Source organism: Arachis ipaensis, chromosome B07 (assembly GCF_000816755.2).
Source record: "Arachis ipaensis cultivar K30076 chromosome B07, Araip1.1, whole genome shotgun sequence".
NCBI classification, from domain to species: domain Eukaryota; kingdom Viridiplantae; phylum Streptophyta; class Magnoliopsida; order Fabales; family Fabaceae; genus Arachis; species Arachis ipaensis.
In genome coordinates, this window is record NC_029791.2 from 12725406 (window position 1) to 12740454 (window position 15049).

Sequence of the window (15049 nt, forward strand, 5' to 3'; positions counted from 1 at the left end):
ATAATAATAATAATAATAATAATAATAATAATAATAATAATAATAATAATAAATCTTGTAACACTTGTGTGAATCATTTACACTCCTATAAATATAACAAAGGAGTAAATTTAACTTTTCTTGTTATGAGTCACAAAATCATATATTTACATTTATGATAAAAATTTTGTTTAACAAAATCAAAATAAAACACAAAAATAAGGATAAAAACTAAAAAAAAAATAAATGACTCTAAAAAAGGATAATGTCAAATTTTATGCTAATTAAAATAAAATATAAAAATAATCTTTAAATAAAAATAAAAATACAAAATTTTGAATTCTAAAATATAAAATAGTTAAAAGATTAAAAAAATTACTTCATTCTAATTTTTTTAAGGCACCCCATGAACTTAGATGGATGAATATTATATGCAAAATGAATCATGATATACTGACATAAAATTATTGTGTGTAAATTTTTTTAAAAAATATTGTCCTATTAAACTATTTTACTTTTATTCTTTTAAAAATACATCTATAATAAAGAATTTTGCATGAATAATTTACATACAATAAAAAATTCTTGTCATAAAAAATGTGTGAAATTTTTTTTTTCAATTTAACGACCGGATGTACTAAAATTTTTTTTAATAATAAAAATCTCTCGTTTAGAATAATAATAAAATTTAAATTTGGACGCTAATTGATATTATATATTTTATAGGTATTTAGAGTATATTAAAAGAGTGTGTTAATAACCTGAAGAAATGGGTAGTAATTTTTTTATTTAACGTAATTGACAAAAGAATTTTTTTAATAATAAATCTCTTTTTAGGGATAATATTAAAACTTAAATTTAGACACCAATTTTCATTATATATTGTGTAGATACAAGAGTACATTAAAATAGTATGATAATAATTTAAAGAAAAAAATTATTATTTGTACATTTATTTAAAAAAATTACCTTGTTTAAACTATTTAAGATTGGGGATGAGCAGCTTTTTTAAATTACTTTCATGATTAAAAGTGAAACTATATGTACTCCGTAGAATAAAAAAGAAGAACATGGACAGAAATTATGTGTAGAATAAAATAATTATTGTACAAAGAATGAAAAAGAACAAAAATTATGTGTAGAATAAAATGATCACTGTACAAAGAATGAAAAAGAATTAATTGATAATTATATTTTTTTTATCAAATTTTAAGACAACAGTTATATCAATCATTATTTATTAATAGGGTTAAAATGAAAAAGCGAAAATTTAAATACTAAACCCCCTATTTTCTTTATATATTATTATAGATAAATAAATCTAATTACAAAACTAACATCAATTATCAGAGTGGCGCAGCGGAAGTGTGGTGGGCCCATAACCTACAGGTCCCTGGATCGAGTGATATGAAAATAGAGATGTCAAAAGGTGAGCCAATGTTATCAATGTTGAGTCTACAGCGGAATATTGACTTCTAATAGCTATAAAGTAATATGAAATTGAACACTACTCACAATAATGCTCTCACTATATAATTACTAAAGAGAAAAGGAAATAAAATAAAATAATAATAATAATATGAAAAGAAGATGTGAATGTAGTTGTTATTGTTGATGATGATCGAATTGAAATTCTACAAACGTTTATATAGTGGTTATATGCTATAATTTCAAAGGATAGAAATAAAACTTTCCTATAATAACTCTTAGCCTTCCTTTTCTTTCTCTCTCCCTCACAATTCTCCACCTCGTTCACAATTTAAAATCTACGCAAATTTTGGACGATCAAAGAATGGTATTCGTATTCGGTTGCATCATTTGACAATGACTGCCTAACATGGAACAATATTGAGCAATTTCAAACAGTGTTGGAACTTGCTTCCTGACACCACTTTAGTCAACATGTCAGCGGCATTTTCATCCGTGTGTATTTTTACAAGAGAAATGTCACTTTTCTCCATAACATCACGCACAAAGTGATATCTAACATCAATATGCTTGGTACGAGCATGATGAACCTGATTTTTAGCCAAATGAATTGCACTTTGACTATCACAATTCAGATCCACGCAATCTTGCTTCAACCCCAAATCATCTAGAAGACCTCTTAGCCACAATGCTTCTTTCACCCCCTTCTGCTACTGCCATGTACTCAGCTTCTGTAGTAGATAGTGTCACTGTAGCTTGTAACATCGATCACCAACTAACTGGAGCACCTTGTATTTGATATACATAACCAGTCATAGAACGTCTTCTATCTAGATCACCAACATAATCAGAATCAACAAAGCCACTTATTTGACATGATTTTTCACTAAAACATAAACATGTGTCAATGGTGCCCTTCAAGTATCTTAATATCCACTTAACTGCTTCCCAGTGTGCCTTACCCAGGTTTGCCATGAACCTGCTAACAACACTTACTGCCTGTGAAATATCTGGGCGTGTACATACCATAGCATACATTAGGCTACCGACTACACTAGCATAAGGTACATTTTCCATGTAAGCCTTATCCTCTGGTGTTGTGGGAGATTGTTTACCAGAGAGCCTAAAATGTGGAGCCAACGGCGTTACCACCGATTTAGCATTTTTCATTTCAAATCTTTCAATGACGCGCTTAATGTATCTTCTTTGACTCAAGAACAATTTTTGGCTTGATCTCTCCCTTTTAATTTCCATGCCTAATATTTTTCGTGCAGCACCCAAGTCTTTTGTTTCAAATTCTTTACCAAGTTGAACCTTTAACATATCTATCTCTACATTGCTCTTAGAGGCAATAAGCATGTCATCTACATACAATAGAAGATAGATATAATCACCTCCAGGAAGCTTACGAATGTATACACAACAATCATAATTACTTATGGAAAAACCTTGTTTTAACATAAAGGAGTCAAATCGCTTATACCATTGCCGAGGAGATTGTTTCAATCCATATAGCGATTTCCTCAAGCGACATACCTGACTTTCTTTACCCTCAACCTTGAAACCCTCAGGTTGATACATGTAGATTTCTTCTTCTAAGTCACCGTGCAAGAATACAGTCTTCACGTCTAGTTGTTCCAACTCAAGATCACCATGAGCGACAAGACTTAAAAGCACCCATATGGAAGTGTGTTTCACCACTGGAGAAAATATCTCATTATAATCAACACCTTCTTTCTGTGCAAATCCCTTTGCTACTAACCTAGTTTTGAATCTTGTACCATCTGACTTAGTAGGATCTTCTTTTCTTTTATACACCCACTTACAACCAATTGCAGTCTTTCCCACGAGCAATGGGACCACATCCCATGTCTTGTTCTTATGAAGAGATTGCATCTCTTCTTCCATAGCGACCAACCAACTCTCTCTATCTTTGTCTTTGATAGCATGTTTGAAGGTGACCGGCTCATCATCCTCCACTGAGAGTGCATAATCTACCAAGTTTAGCTGCCCATAATGTCTCAAAGGCTTGTCTGACCTAAACTTCTGAACAAATTTATAATTCCTCTTTGGCCTAGTAGATGCCAAAGAATCCTGCTGCTGCTGTTGTAATGCATGTGCATTTTCTCGCTGAATTTCCTCATGATCAAGTTCATCCTCTGCATCATCTCGAGTAGCATTAGGATGCTCCACCTGAACATTATTAGAGTCTATTTGTTGGTATTTAGACTCTATCTCCACCACTTGAGTATTTGAAGTTTTTCCAACATCACCATCATCTGGTACCACATCTTTAGACAAAGCTACCATAGATCGTTCATCAAAGGTAACATCCCTGCTAATTACAAACTTAGAATCATTTACACTCCAAAGGTGATAGCCTTGAACCCCTCTTGGATACCCCAAAAAGATTTCCTTCTTAGCTCTATCATCAAGCTTATTATCTTTGACATGATAATAGGTTGTGCATCCAAAGACTCTGAGTTTCTCATAATCTGCATGTTCCCCTGACCACACCATATAAGGTGTGTCTCCATCTAGAGAAGAATGTGGGGATCGACTCACTATGTATCAAGCTGTAGCAACCGATTCTGCCCACCATTCTCTGCCTAACCCGGAATTAGAGCGCATACACCTTGCCTTCTCAAGTAGCATACGATTCAGTCGTTTGGCGACTCCATTCTGTTGTGGTGTTTCTCTAACTGTCCAGTGTCTTGTAATGCCTTCTCGGTCACAGAACTCCTTGAAAGCCCCATCCGTGTACTCTGTGCCATTATCAGATCATAGAGTTTTCAGCTTCCTACCTGTTCGGTTTTCAACCATTGCTCTCCATCGCTTAAAAGTATCGAATACCTCATTCTTATGTTTGAGGAAGTAAATCCAAACATACATGGAATAATCATCAACAAAAGTAACAAAATACCTGGAACCACCTTTGGAAGTAACTTTAGCCGGGCCCCAAACATCAGTATGCACGTAGTCCAACAACCCTCTGCTTTTATGCTTGTTTGTAGAAAACTTCACCCTATGTGCCTTTCCATACACACAATGCTCACAAAATTCCATTTGTGGTTTCTTCATATTCTTCAGCAAACCTTGTCCACAAAGCAATGATAGACCTTTCTCTGACATATGTCCAAGCCGCATGTGCCATATTCTCGTGCAATCTGTTTGATCTCTACTTCCACCGATTCCAACTGCTAACTCACCTATAACCGTTGTCCCCAAAAGAGAATAAAGATTACCGTGACGAACTCCTTTCATCACTACCAAAGAACCACGAACAACTTTCAGTACCCCATTTTTCGCAACTATTTTGCAACCATTTTTCTCCAACAAACTTATGGAGATCAGATTTTTCCGCAAGTCTGGAATATGTCTCACATCCTTTAAGGTTCTTACGACACCATTATGCATCTTGATTCTTACAGTACCCAACCCCACAGTTTTACAAGCATGATCATTGCCCATTAAAACTGTGCCACCATTTATGCTTTCATAGGTAGTAAACCACTTCCTATTTGGACACATATGGTGAGAGGTGACGATTGGATTTTTGATGGTTTAGAATTTCACAAATGAATTCTCGTTGCAAGTATAGTTCCTAAACCAAACAATAATCCTTTCATGCAAAAAGTTGTTTGTCACAAGTAACAAACCCCTAAATTTATAAACCGAAGTATTCGAACCTCGGGTCGTTCTCCCTAGGAATTACAATAAAGTGTCTTGTTATTGGTTATGAGTTATTTTGGGGTTTTGGATAAGAAGCATGAAAAGTAAATGGCAATGAAAATAAACTAACAACTATAAAAGGCTCTTGGTAAGGTATGAAAATTAGAAGTCCTATCCTAGTTATCCTTCTCAATTGTGATGAGAATTGTTCATTGCTACCACTTAGTTAACCCTTACTAATTAAAGGAAAGTCAAGTGGATGAATTGACTTGAGCCACAAGTCCTAGCCAACTCCCAAGGAAAGACTAGCTTTAGTGCACTCCAAACCAATTAGCGATCTCTCCAATTATCAATCAACAAAGGAATTAGATAACTCAAGTGTCACTAATTACTCTACCTAGGCCAAGAGGAACAAAATCTATACTATATCTAGAAGAGGCATTTCAACAAACACATAAAAGGCAATAAAAGTAAACAACATAAATTGCAAGAATTAAAGAGAGATCTAACTACAAAGGCAAGAGATCAACAATAGAAAAGCAAAGAAGAACAATTATTATGAATTACCTCTTATTGAATTGAAAGAAAATGGAAGGAACAATAGTAGATCTACAACAAAGTATAAGAACAACATAAAGGAAATTACAATAAAAGAATGGAAGAAGAATGAATGTAACAACAAGTAATTGAGGTGTAGAAGTAGAAGAAGATGAATTAAAATCTAAATCTAAGAACTAAACCTAATCCTAATCCTAATTCTAGAGAGAAGTGAGAGCTTCTCTCTCTAGAAACTACTTCTAACTACTAAACTATGACTAATGATTAAAGTATATTGATCCCTCTTCAATTCTTGGCTTAAATAGCATCAGAAATGAGTTGGATTGGGCCCACAAGGCTTCTAAAATCGCTGGCCACGTTTTGCTTTAAGTGAACCAGGTGGCAGCAACGGCGCGTGCGCGTACTTTGCGCGTTCGCGCCACCATACGTGGTTCAACCATAGCAAATCTTATATCGTTTCGAAGCCCCGGATGTTAGCTTTCCAACCCAACTGGAACCGCATCATTTGGACCTCTGTAGCTCAAGTTATGGCCGATTAAGTGCGAAGAGGTCGGCTTGACAGCTTTCCGGTTCCTCCATTTCTTCATGAGTTCTCCAACTTTTCATGCTTTCTTTCTTCATTCCCTTGATCCAATCTTTGCCTCCTAAACCTTAAATCACTTAACAAACATATCAAGGTATCTAATAGAATCAAGGTGAATTAAATTTAGCTATTTTGAGTCCTAAAAAGCATGTTTTCACATTCAAGCACAATTAAAGGAGAATATACAAAACCATGCTATTTCTTGAATAAATATGGGTAAAAGGTGATAAAATCCCCAAAAATCAATACCAAACAAACCGTCAAATTGGGGTTTGTCAAGAGGCTCCTAAATCAAGAATCCACTTATCGAAGATTTCATAAGATTGTTCTGTCACAGAGTAACAATCTTCCTTATCATTTGAGACGTAGCTTGCTTCTTGCTTTTCTTTTGGGTTGTCGTTGTTCTATTTCTTGAAAGTTATCTTTTTATTTGGACAATTTGCTTTGAAATGTCCAGCCTCACCACATTTAAAGCATGTTCTCTCCGCGTGAGGTCTAGATTTTGGCCTAGACTTTCCACGCTTATTACATTTTCCTCTTTCATTAGTCCTTCCTCTAGTCGCGAACAATCCTTGTGCTTGATCATTATACTCCTTCCATTTGAAGATGACATTACACTTGTAGCAATCTTACGTCGATCATCCGCTAAAAGTGATGCCCTCGTCTCATCCATGGTCAGAGTGTCACCCACCAACATCAATGTCTGCACCAGATTTTCATAGGACTTCGGTAATGAAAGTAACAATATGAGTGCTTGGTCTTCATCATCAACCTTCACATCTATATCCTTTAAGTTTGATATGATCCTGTCAAACTTATTGATATATTCTCGGATTGAGGTGCCTTCCTCCATCTTGCATGTATACAATTTGAATTTTAAGTAGATCCTATTAGTTAGAGTCTTCGTCATGAAGTTACTCTCTAACTTTAACCAAACGCCTGCTGCAGTTGCTTCTTCATTTACCAAAAAAGCAACATCCCTCTCAAGGCATAAGATTATTGCAGCCTGCGCCTCAAGATCTAATTCTTTCCAATCCTCATCTTTCATTTCCTCCGGCTTTTTCTCTTTTCCTGCCAGTGCCTTGTGCAATTTTTGTGATATAAGCAGATTTTTCATCTGCATCCTCCAATAGGAAAAATCATTTTTCCCATTGAACTTCTCGATTTCATATTTGCCTACTTTGACATTACTACTAGTAGAAGCCATTATATTCAAAATTGAATTTTACCACTCAAATAATGAATAATATAACGTTGGCTCTTGATACCAATTGTTGAGTCTGCAGTGGAATTTTAACTTCTAATAGCTACAAAGTAATATGAAATTGAACACTACTCACAATAATGCACCCGCTATATAATTACTAAAGAGAAAAGGAAATAAAATAAAATAAGGAGGGAGACATGAAAAAAATAAGAACATATATAACTGTAATAATAACATGTCAATTTTACACTAAATTTTATATCAAAAGGCTAATAAAAATTTATCGACAACCTAATATCTTACTAACTTCATTAGAAAAGCAATTGGCATTTGATGTTGTGCTTCTTGTTACACATTTCATCTCAAATCTGAAAACAGAGTTATAGATAAATTAGTTATATATATAGTAAATATTTATACAAAAGTGTAAATCATAACATGCTATTAAAATAAAAATAATATTATTCTTACCTAAATATTATTAAGAACCTCTTTGAACACGACATTTGTTGTTGATGACTTTGGATTGCCGTCTTCGTCTAGAATTAAAACCCTGAGGCCACTGCGACTCTTAACTCTTGACAAAGCAACATAAAGTTGTCCATGGGTGAACACTGATTTTGGCAAATAAAGCCCTACATGTGATAATGATTGACCCTGACTCTTGTTAATGGTCATTGCAAAGCATACTATCAATAGAAATTGTCTCCGTTGGAACTTAAATGGCAATCCTGAATTTGAAGGGATCAAGTTCATTCTTGGAATGTACACTTTATCTCCAATATTTCTACCGGTCACTACCGTCGCTCCAATTACGTTGCTGCCAAGTTCATTAACTATTAATCTTGTCCCGTTGCATAAACCTGAAGTCTAGTCTATGTTTCGCAGTAGCATTACAGCGACTCCTGGCTTCAAAGTCAACTTGTGATTGGGTAGTCCCGAACATTTGATGTCATTTAGGAACTCTGGTGTGAACCACTCTTGTTGTACATCTTCATTCTGATCAGCTTGACATGTTGTGTCAGAGCTCAAATACTCCTTTTCCATCCCTGAAAAGATTGTCAAGACAAAATCGTTTACCTTCTCGACACTCTCAAGCGTGGGTGCGAGAATTGCCCTACTCTGAAAATACCTGTAATCTGACATGTTTTGCAACAAATTTGGGTATGCAAAGTCTACCAAATGAGAGAGAGGGTCATCAGTAGTTGTAATCAATAAATCATTTGGAATTTCAACTTCTGATTCATCACCAACAAGAGAGCCAATATTTCCATTTCCAACATCAAGTATCCAATTAGAAAATCTCTTCATTTCACCTTCATCTTGATCCGAAGAAGACATTAGAAGCCTCATATTCGTATGCTGTTTCAGAACCTTACAAAATGATCACAGATGGGATGAGTTAATAGCGGATGCCAATATATCGTGTCTACTTCCTTTCGGAATCACCGGAAGTATCTGTCTGAAATCACCTCCTAGAACAACAACCTTACCACCAAATGGTTGATGTGTCTTATGTTGATCGTAACTGACATAAGATCCCTGAGCGTCTGATCAAGTGCTTCAAAGCACATTTTATTGAGCATTGGAGCTTCATCCCAAATTATTAAGCTACTTTGGATGAGCAGCTCAGCCTTCAAATTGCCATGCTTGATGTTGCAAGTAGATTCATCAGTAATTGTAATGGGTATTGAAAATCTAGAATGAGCCGTTCTGCCACCAGGTAGGAGTAAAGAAGCAATTCCACTGGATGCGACATTTAAAACAATTTTTTCTCTAGACCGAATAGCAGAAGAAAGTCCATTCCAAATAAATGTCTTACCACACCCACCATGCCCATAAACGAAGTAAAAACCTCCAGAGTCTGTAATAACAGCATTGAGTATCTCATCAAATACTAACATTTGCTCATGAGTCATCTTTTGTTCTGTATATAAGTTTGTATGAATCAAGTCATTTGTGTCATATGCTAACTCCTCCTCTATTAGCATATTCTGAAAAAGGCGAATATGAGACATCTCAGGATATGGCATTGATTGATAGTCTCTTAAAGATCTCGCATTGGTGTTGAGTATCTTCTCAATCTCAATAAGGCAGAGGTTTTTCAATTCGTCATCAGTCATGTTTAGTCCTAAAAAAAGCACATAGTGGTTTTATAAAATATTTAATAAGTAATTCTAAAATAAAACTATTAATATTATTAATAAAAATAAAGATAATAAGAGAATACAATCTTGATATAAAAAAAGACATAGTAAAATACCTTGATTTTTCAAAGCTTTTCTCCTCTCATATAGTATTCCATCAGCTAATAATGTCCAAGTTGCATTCCAAACACGCTCTGGGTTGCTAATGCTATTAGATATCAGTAGCATCGCAAATAATTTTCTCAATTGATGACCATATGCAAGTTCAGCTACCTCATTAATAGCTGCAATGAATTCCCTATCATCGCACAGTAGTCCCATGGAATAGCAAGCATCTTGAAAGCTAGAATATATAATTCCATTAACTGTCCTAATAGACTCATATGTTGTGCAACCTCTCTGAACAGCTAACAAAATTCTCATATAATAAATATCACCTGTACCTGGTGGAACATAATTTAACATCCCGATAGAATACCCTCTTTTGCGTGGATGCCATTCCCTTGATTCTCTATCATAAACAAATTGATTTGGAAACTCAGCATACGTCAAAGTTTGACCTGCTTCAAATTTTTTTATTGGCCTCCATCCATGCTAAGAACATTGTACATTTTCCTTCCTCTTCTTCCACAATTTCTTCAAGATCGTCATCATCTTTAAAGATGATATTTTGCTCTCCAGACAAATGAAAGGTTAATCTCATCACTGAAGGCCACCTTTGATGAATATCATACGCTAAGGTTCTCCACACAGCCTCACATGCAGACAAATATCTGCAATCATAAAATTGTTTGATCTCATCAATAACCTGAGCATCCTCTCCATTGGAAGCTTCCTTTGTAACTCCAACTGCTACCCTGTCTGGACCTTTATTCACGTACTTGAACAAATATTTGATAGCATTCGACTTGTTGCAGTACTCTACATTAACATACGCTTGATAAGACATCAGCAGATATGCATTGTATGGAACCACATTCCTATTATCCATATGGACTCCCTTCTTCTCAGTAACCACCCCTGTGTCTCGTCTTCTATATGATGGGTATCCACTATCATCGATAACTGTGGTTTTACTGAATGTCTTGGGATAATATTTGGTGCAGTACCTATCTTTCATGCAGGGAGATTTTGAGAATGCTCTACCACATGGTCCATGAATCATATATGTAGATACAGCTCTAAATAATTTTGGGTGCTGAACAGGATCTGGAAACTCTGAAGATATTAACTGATCAATTTGAGTTGTCGTTGTTATCTTATGGTCTCCATTTAACCATAAAAGTGTGTGAGCATGTGGTAGACCTCTTTTTTGAAATTCCACCGTATACATCCCTTATACCAAAAAGACAAAAAAAAATTATATGTTATATTTAAACTATCTATTTTATGTATGTGTTTTGATAAATTAAGGGTGATAATAAAAAATCAACAATATGTTAAGTAAGAAAATATTTTGCCATTTATTTTATAACAATCTAAAGGAATATTTCTCTAAAAATAAGGTTGGATGATGAGCAATACCTGCATCTAGCACTCCAAATGGAATTCCTTGCATAAGGTCCGAGATTATCATGTCAAGCTTAATTTTGAATACTCTACACGATATATCCGGCCGGTCTTCAACCTTTAAGTTCCTTGGATTGTTAACCCTGCCAATCTCTTGCCAACTTGAGTTACATGTCATTGTGATGAAGAGGTCTGGATATCCATATTTCTTACAAATTGCCATAGCATCTTGACAATTATTAAACATGTATCTCATGCCACCAGTGAAGGACGCAGGTAAGATGATATGTTTACCTGCTTTAGAAGCACGTGTCTCACCCCTAACAACTGCATCTTGAATCCCTTTGTATATATCACTCCTCACCTTGGTTTGGTTGTTTCGATAGTAGGTCAACCATTGTGCTTCAATCATAGAAAAGCAATCAACCAAGAACTGCTGAAATAATCTTCTACCATTGACAATGGTTGCATACTCAACCTTTCTCTCTTGTATTCTAAATGTTATGAACTCCCTTAAACTCACACGCTGTCTCTTTCTATTTTCATCAGCCCTATGGGATTCTCGCAAAGGAATGTCTTCTTGGTAGCCATCTTCACCGTAAGGAAACATCACAGGGTACTGAAGAGGAATAAATGCGGTGTGTGTCTCATGAATCCTTTGCAGATATCCGGACTTTAATTGAACTATAATATCACGCCCTGCATCTCCAGAATCAAAATCTCCTACTATTAGAGCTACGGCCTCGTTAGAAGATGGTAAATTGTAGACTCTTGCGTCCTTTGATCTTTTTCGGTACAACCGTAGCCTTATATTTGCGATATCTCCTTGATTCAGGTAGTTTCTCACTATCCTAAATGTGTGAGCAAGAACATTATGTTGATCGATCATGTCCTTGAGATCTAGAACTAAGGACTGGTCAATGTTGTTGTTGTTTGTTCTTGAACTGTATAAAACATCAATTGAAAAATATTAGTATTCATAATTAACCAAAATTAAAGTACGAACTACCTAAATAAATTTTTAATCAGTTTGGAATGCATGATACAAACCTGAAAATCTCTATCTTGTTTGAGACCTCATTTTCTGTATCATAAATATATAACTGCGCAAATTTTGGTTTTTGTCCCTCAATTGGCACCAAGCTTCCAATTCTGTGGTAGTTTTGTCCACTCACAATGAACTGGGGAGGACCTGTCCCATCATTGATAGAGGTCTCTATTTTACCTCTGAGAGACGTGAAGTAAAACATGCTATTATAAGTTCTTATATTATCCTTAAAGTGTTTGCTTCTCTGGTCTGCTCCAGATATTAAACCTTGCAAGAGCTGAGGTGGACGTTGCAAAAACGGCAGTTGTACCTTCTCTCGCATACAACATATTGAGAACTCAATATTGGATCCTGTTTTGGACTTCTCTGATCTCTCCTTATACCACATCATGGCGTCGCAATGCCGACAAAAAAATTCTGGGTCACCAATATCTATCACATCTAATAATCACCAAGATAATAAATTATGTTTCAGTTATATCTGCAAAAAATACTTTATATAAAAATATATCTTTCTTTCACTATGTTAAGTATAAAAATAATATTTATAAAAGATTATCGAAGACTGCAATTTATAGATTAAAAAGATGAGATCATATAATACAATTTCATTGTGCCAACCTCAAGGTTTAAGTTTTACATGCACGCTAATCAAACAATAAGAATTACAATATATCAATGTTCAAATACAAAAATTATAATATATAACCATATCTTAGTTTGAATTTTAAAAACTTGAACACTAAACGATAATTTTTTGTTTATAAAAAGCATAACAATAGTAAATAATAAAGTGCTGATATTGCTACTTCTTAGATTACCTGTATTCTCAGCAACATCAAATATGGCTGGGTATTCAATTTGCACAGAATCATCTAATATAGTCGTGTTTTCAGTAATATCCTCAACTTCTTCAAAAATTTTTGAAAGATTTATAGCCAATTTCTTCAAGAATATTTTTTTTTGTCTCAGGTGTCTTCCTTTTTCAGCTATGCACACTTCTTCTAATTCTTTAGTATCTAAATTTGAATTAGATGTACTTGCTCCTGTAATCATTAGAGATAATAAATCAAGCACTTTATATTATAAAAAAAGAAAAATGAATATATATTTGAATAAGCTGAGTTATGAATATATATTATGAAAGTAGTATTAAAGATAAAAGAAGTAAAATTTTAGCTTTGTGATAATTACAATCTATCATGCTTATCTTACCATGTCTCTTTTAAAGTAGTATAGTCTTCCTATTCAGTCTTGCATCCCTTTGCAATCTAATTCGATTTGAGTACTCCAATGAATCTATAATAATTATTTAGCATATACCAAAAATTGTTTTTAATAGACCAATTGAAAAGTTAAATGTTTAGTCTTTAAGTAATAAAAGCATATATTAACATACGCTGACTTTGCAACTGGTCGATATTGTTTGATGTTTGTTGAAGCTGTTGTTGACTTGTCTGATGACATGGGCTATCATGTGCTTCGCGTGTGATACCTGAATTACTAATATCACTAATATTGGAACATCGTTCTTTTTCACTTACAGAGTGTAGATTAGTAGTTGGAGACCTTGATCGATATGGTGTTGGGTTATTATCTAATAAGATAACTTGAGATATTAGTTTTTTGAACATATTTTCTGTTAAAGTTTATAATTAAATAAATAGTAGAAAAATCAAAATATATAAAGTACATGTACATTCACATAAGTAAGTTCCAAAAAAAATCATCCAAAAATTAACCTGTATTGATGCTATTTGTAATGTTCGACAACACCGATTAAAAATGCACATCATTGGAACCATCACTCGAATTTCCTGTAATTTTTTCATAAACAAATTTAGTAACATATTACGAAAACAATGTAAATTAATAATTTATTACTTGTCAATAGCTAAATAATATATAGAAAATATTGTATTTTATAGACTTTTATTCGGCCAAAATACTCATGACATGTTAGTTATTTTTTGTATGAAGTCTACCTTGAATTGTGGTCCGCTTTGTATTTTCTTTGTCTTTTAATATCAATTTTCTCTTCAATCTTGCTTCTCCTTAGACTTCTTGCATCTTTCAATATATACCTGAAAATACCAAATAAATAAATTTTTTTAACCAATTAAAAATATATATACATTATACCTAATACATTTTTATTATCAATTTTTTTATATTATTAAAAAAAATAAAGTACACAAGAGTACACATATGGCAGCGTTTGTTTTTGGTATACATATCCATCAAAACATAGACACGGGAGTACATAGGAGTACATGTATGGTGTTTATTTACTGAGACAAAAATGATGAAAGACATGGTCATACACAAACACCTATTAAAAACATGTATTTTGTGGCTCTCTAAAATGCTGAATATGAAATTGGTGTCTTCTTATGTCTATGTAAAATCGCATAGATTTTATTTTCATTGGCTGCTTTAATTTTCTTTTTATTCTCATTTATTCAGTTACGTAAATATATTTTACGGAAAATAATATATTTTTTTTCAAAAGTATCTTTTTTCAAATAAATATAAGTTTAATCTCACGATCAATAAATTCAACTTACAGTTAAAAATTTTTTTTTCATTTCCTTAAATAAAGAGATTGAAAATGAATAACTTATAAGTAAAAAGAGAGAAAAAGATGAAAGTACCTCTATTGTTGTGCTGAGATAATCTAAAAAATAACAATGTAAACGAAGTAAACAGAAAAAATTTATAAATGTGACAAATAAAAAAAATTTAAATTTCAAATTTTTAAATAGAGTTTCCTAATTAGCTAGTGCAAATTTAAAATTTTTAAATAAATTTTTTTAATTAAACGTTTGTTGTTTATTAAGAATATTGAAATTTGTTAATTTACAAATAATTTTTATTAGTTTCGTCATAAATAGTATCAATCATATTATTTATCGATA

At 33.4% G+C, this 15049-nt stretch overlaps 1 pseudogene; it reads right to left on the reverse strand.

Moving 5' to 3' along the window:
* LOC107606589 lies at positions 7877–12129 on the reverse strand (annotated as a pseudogene).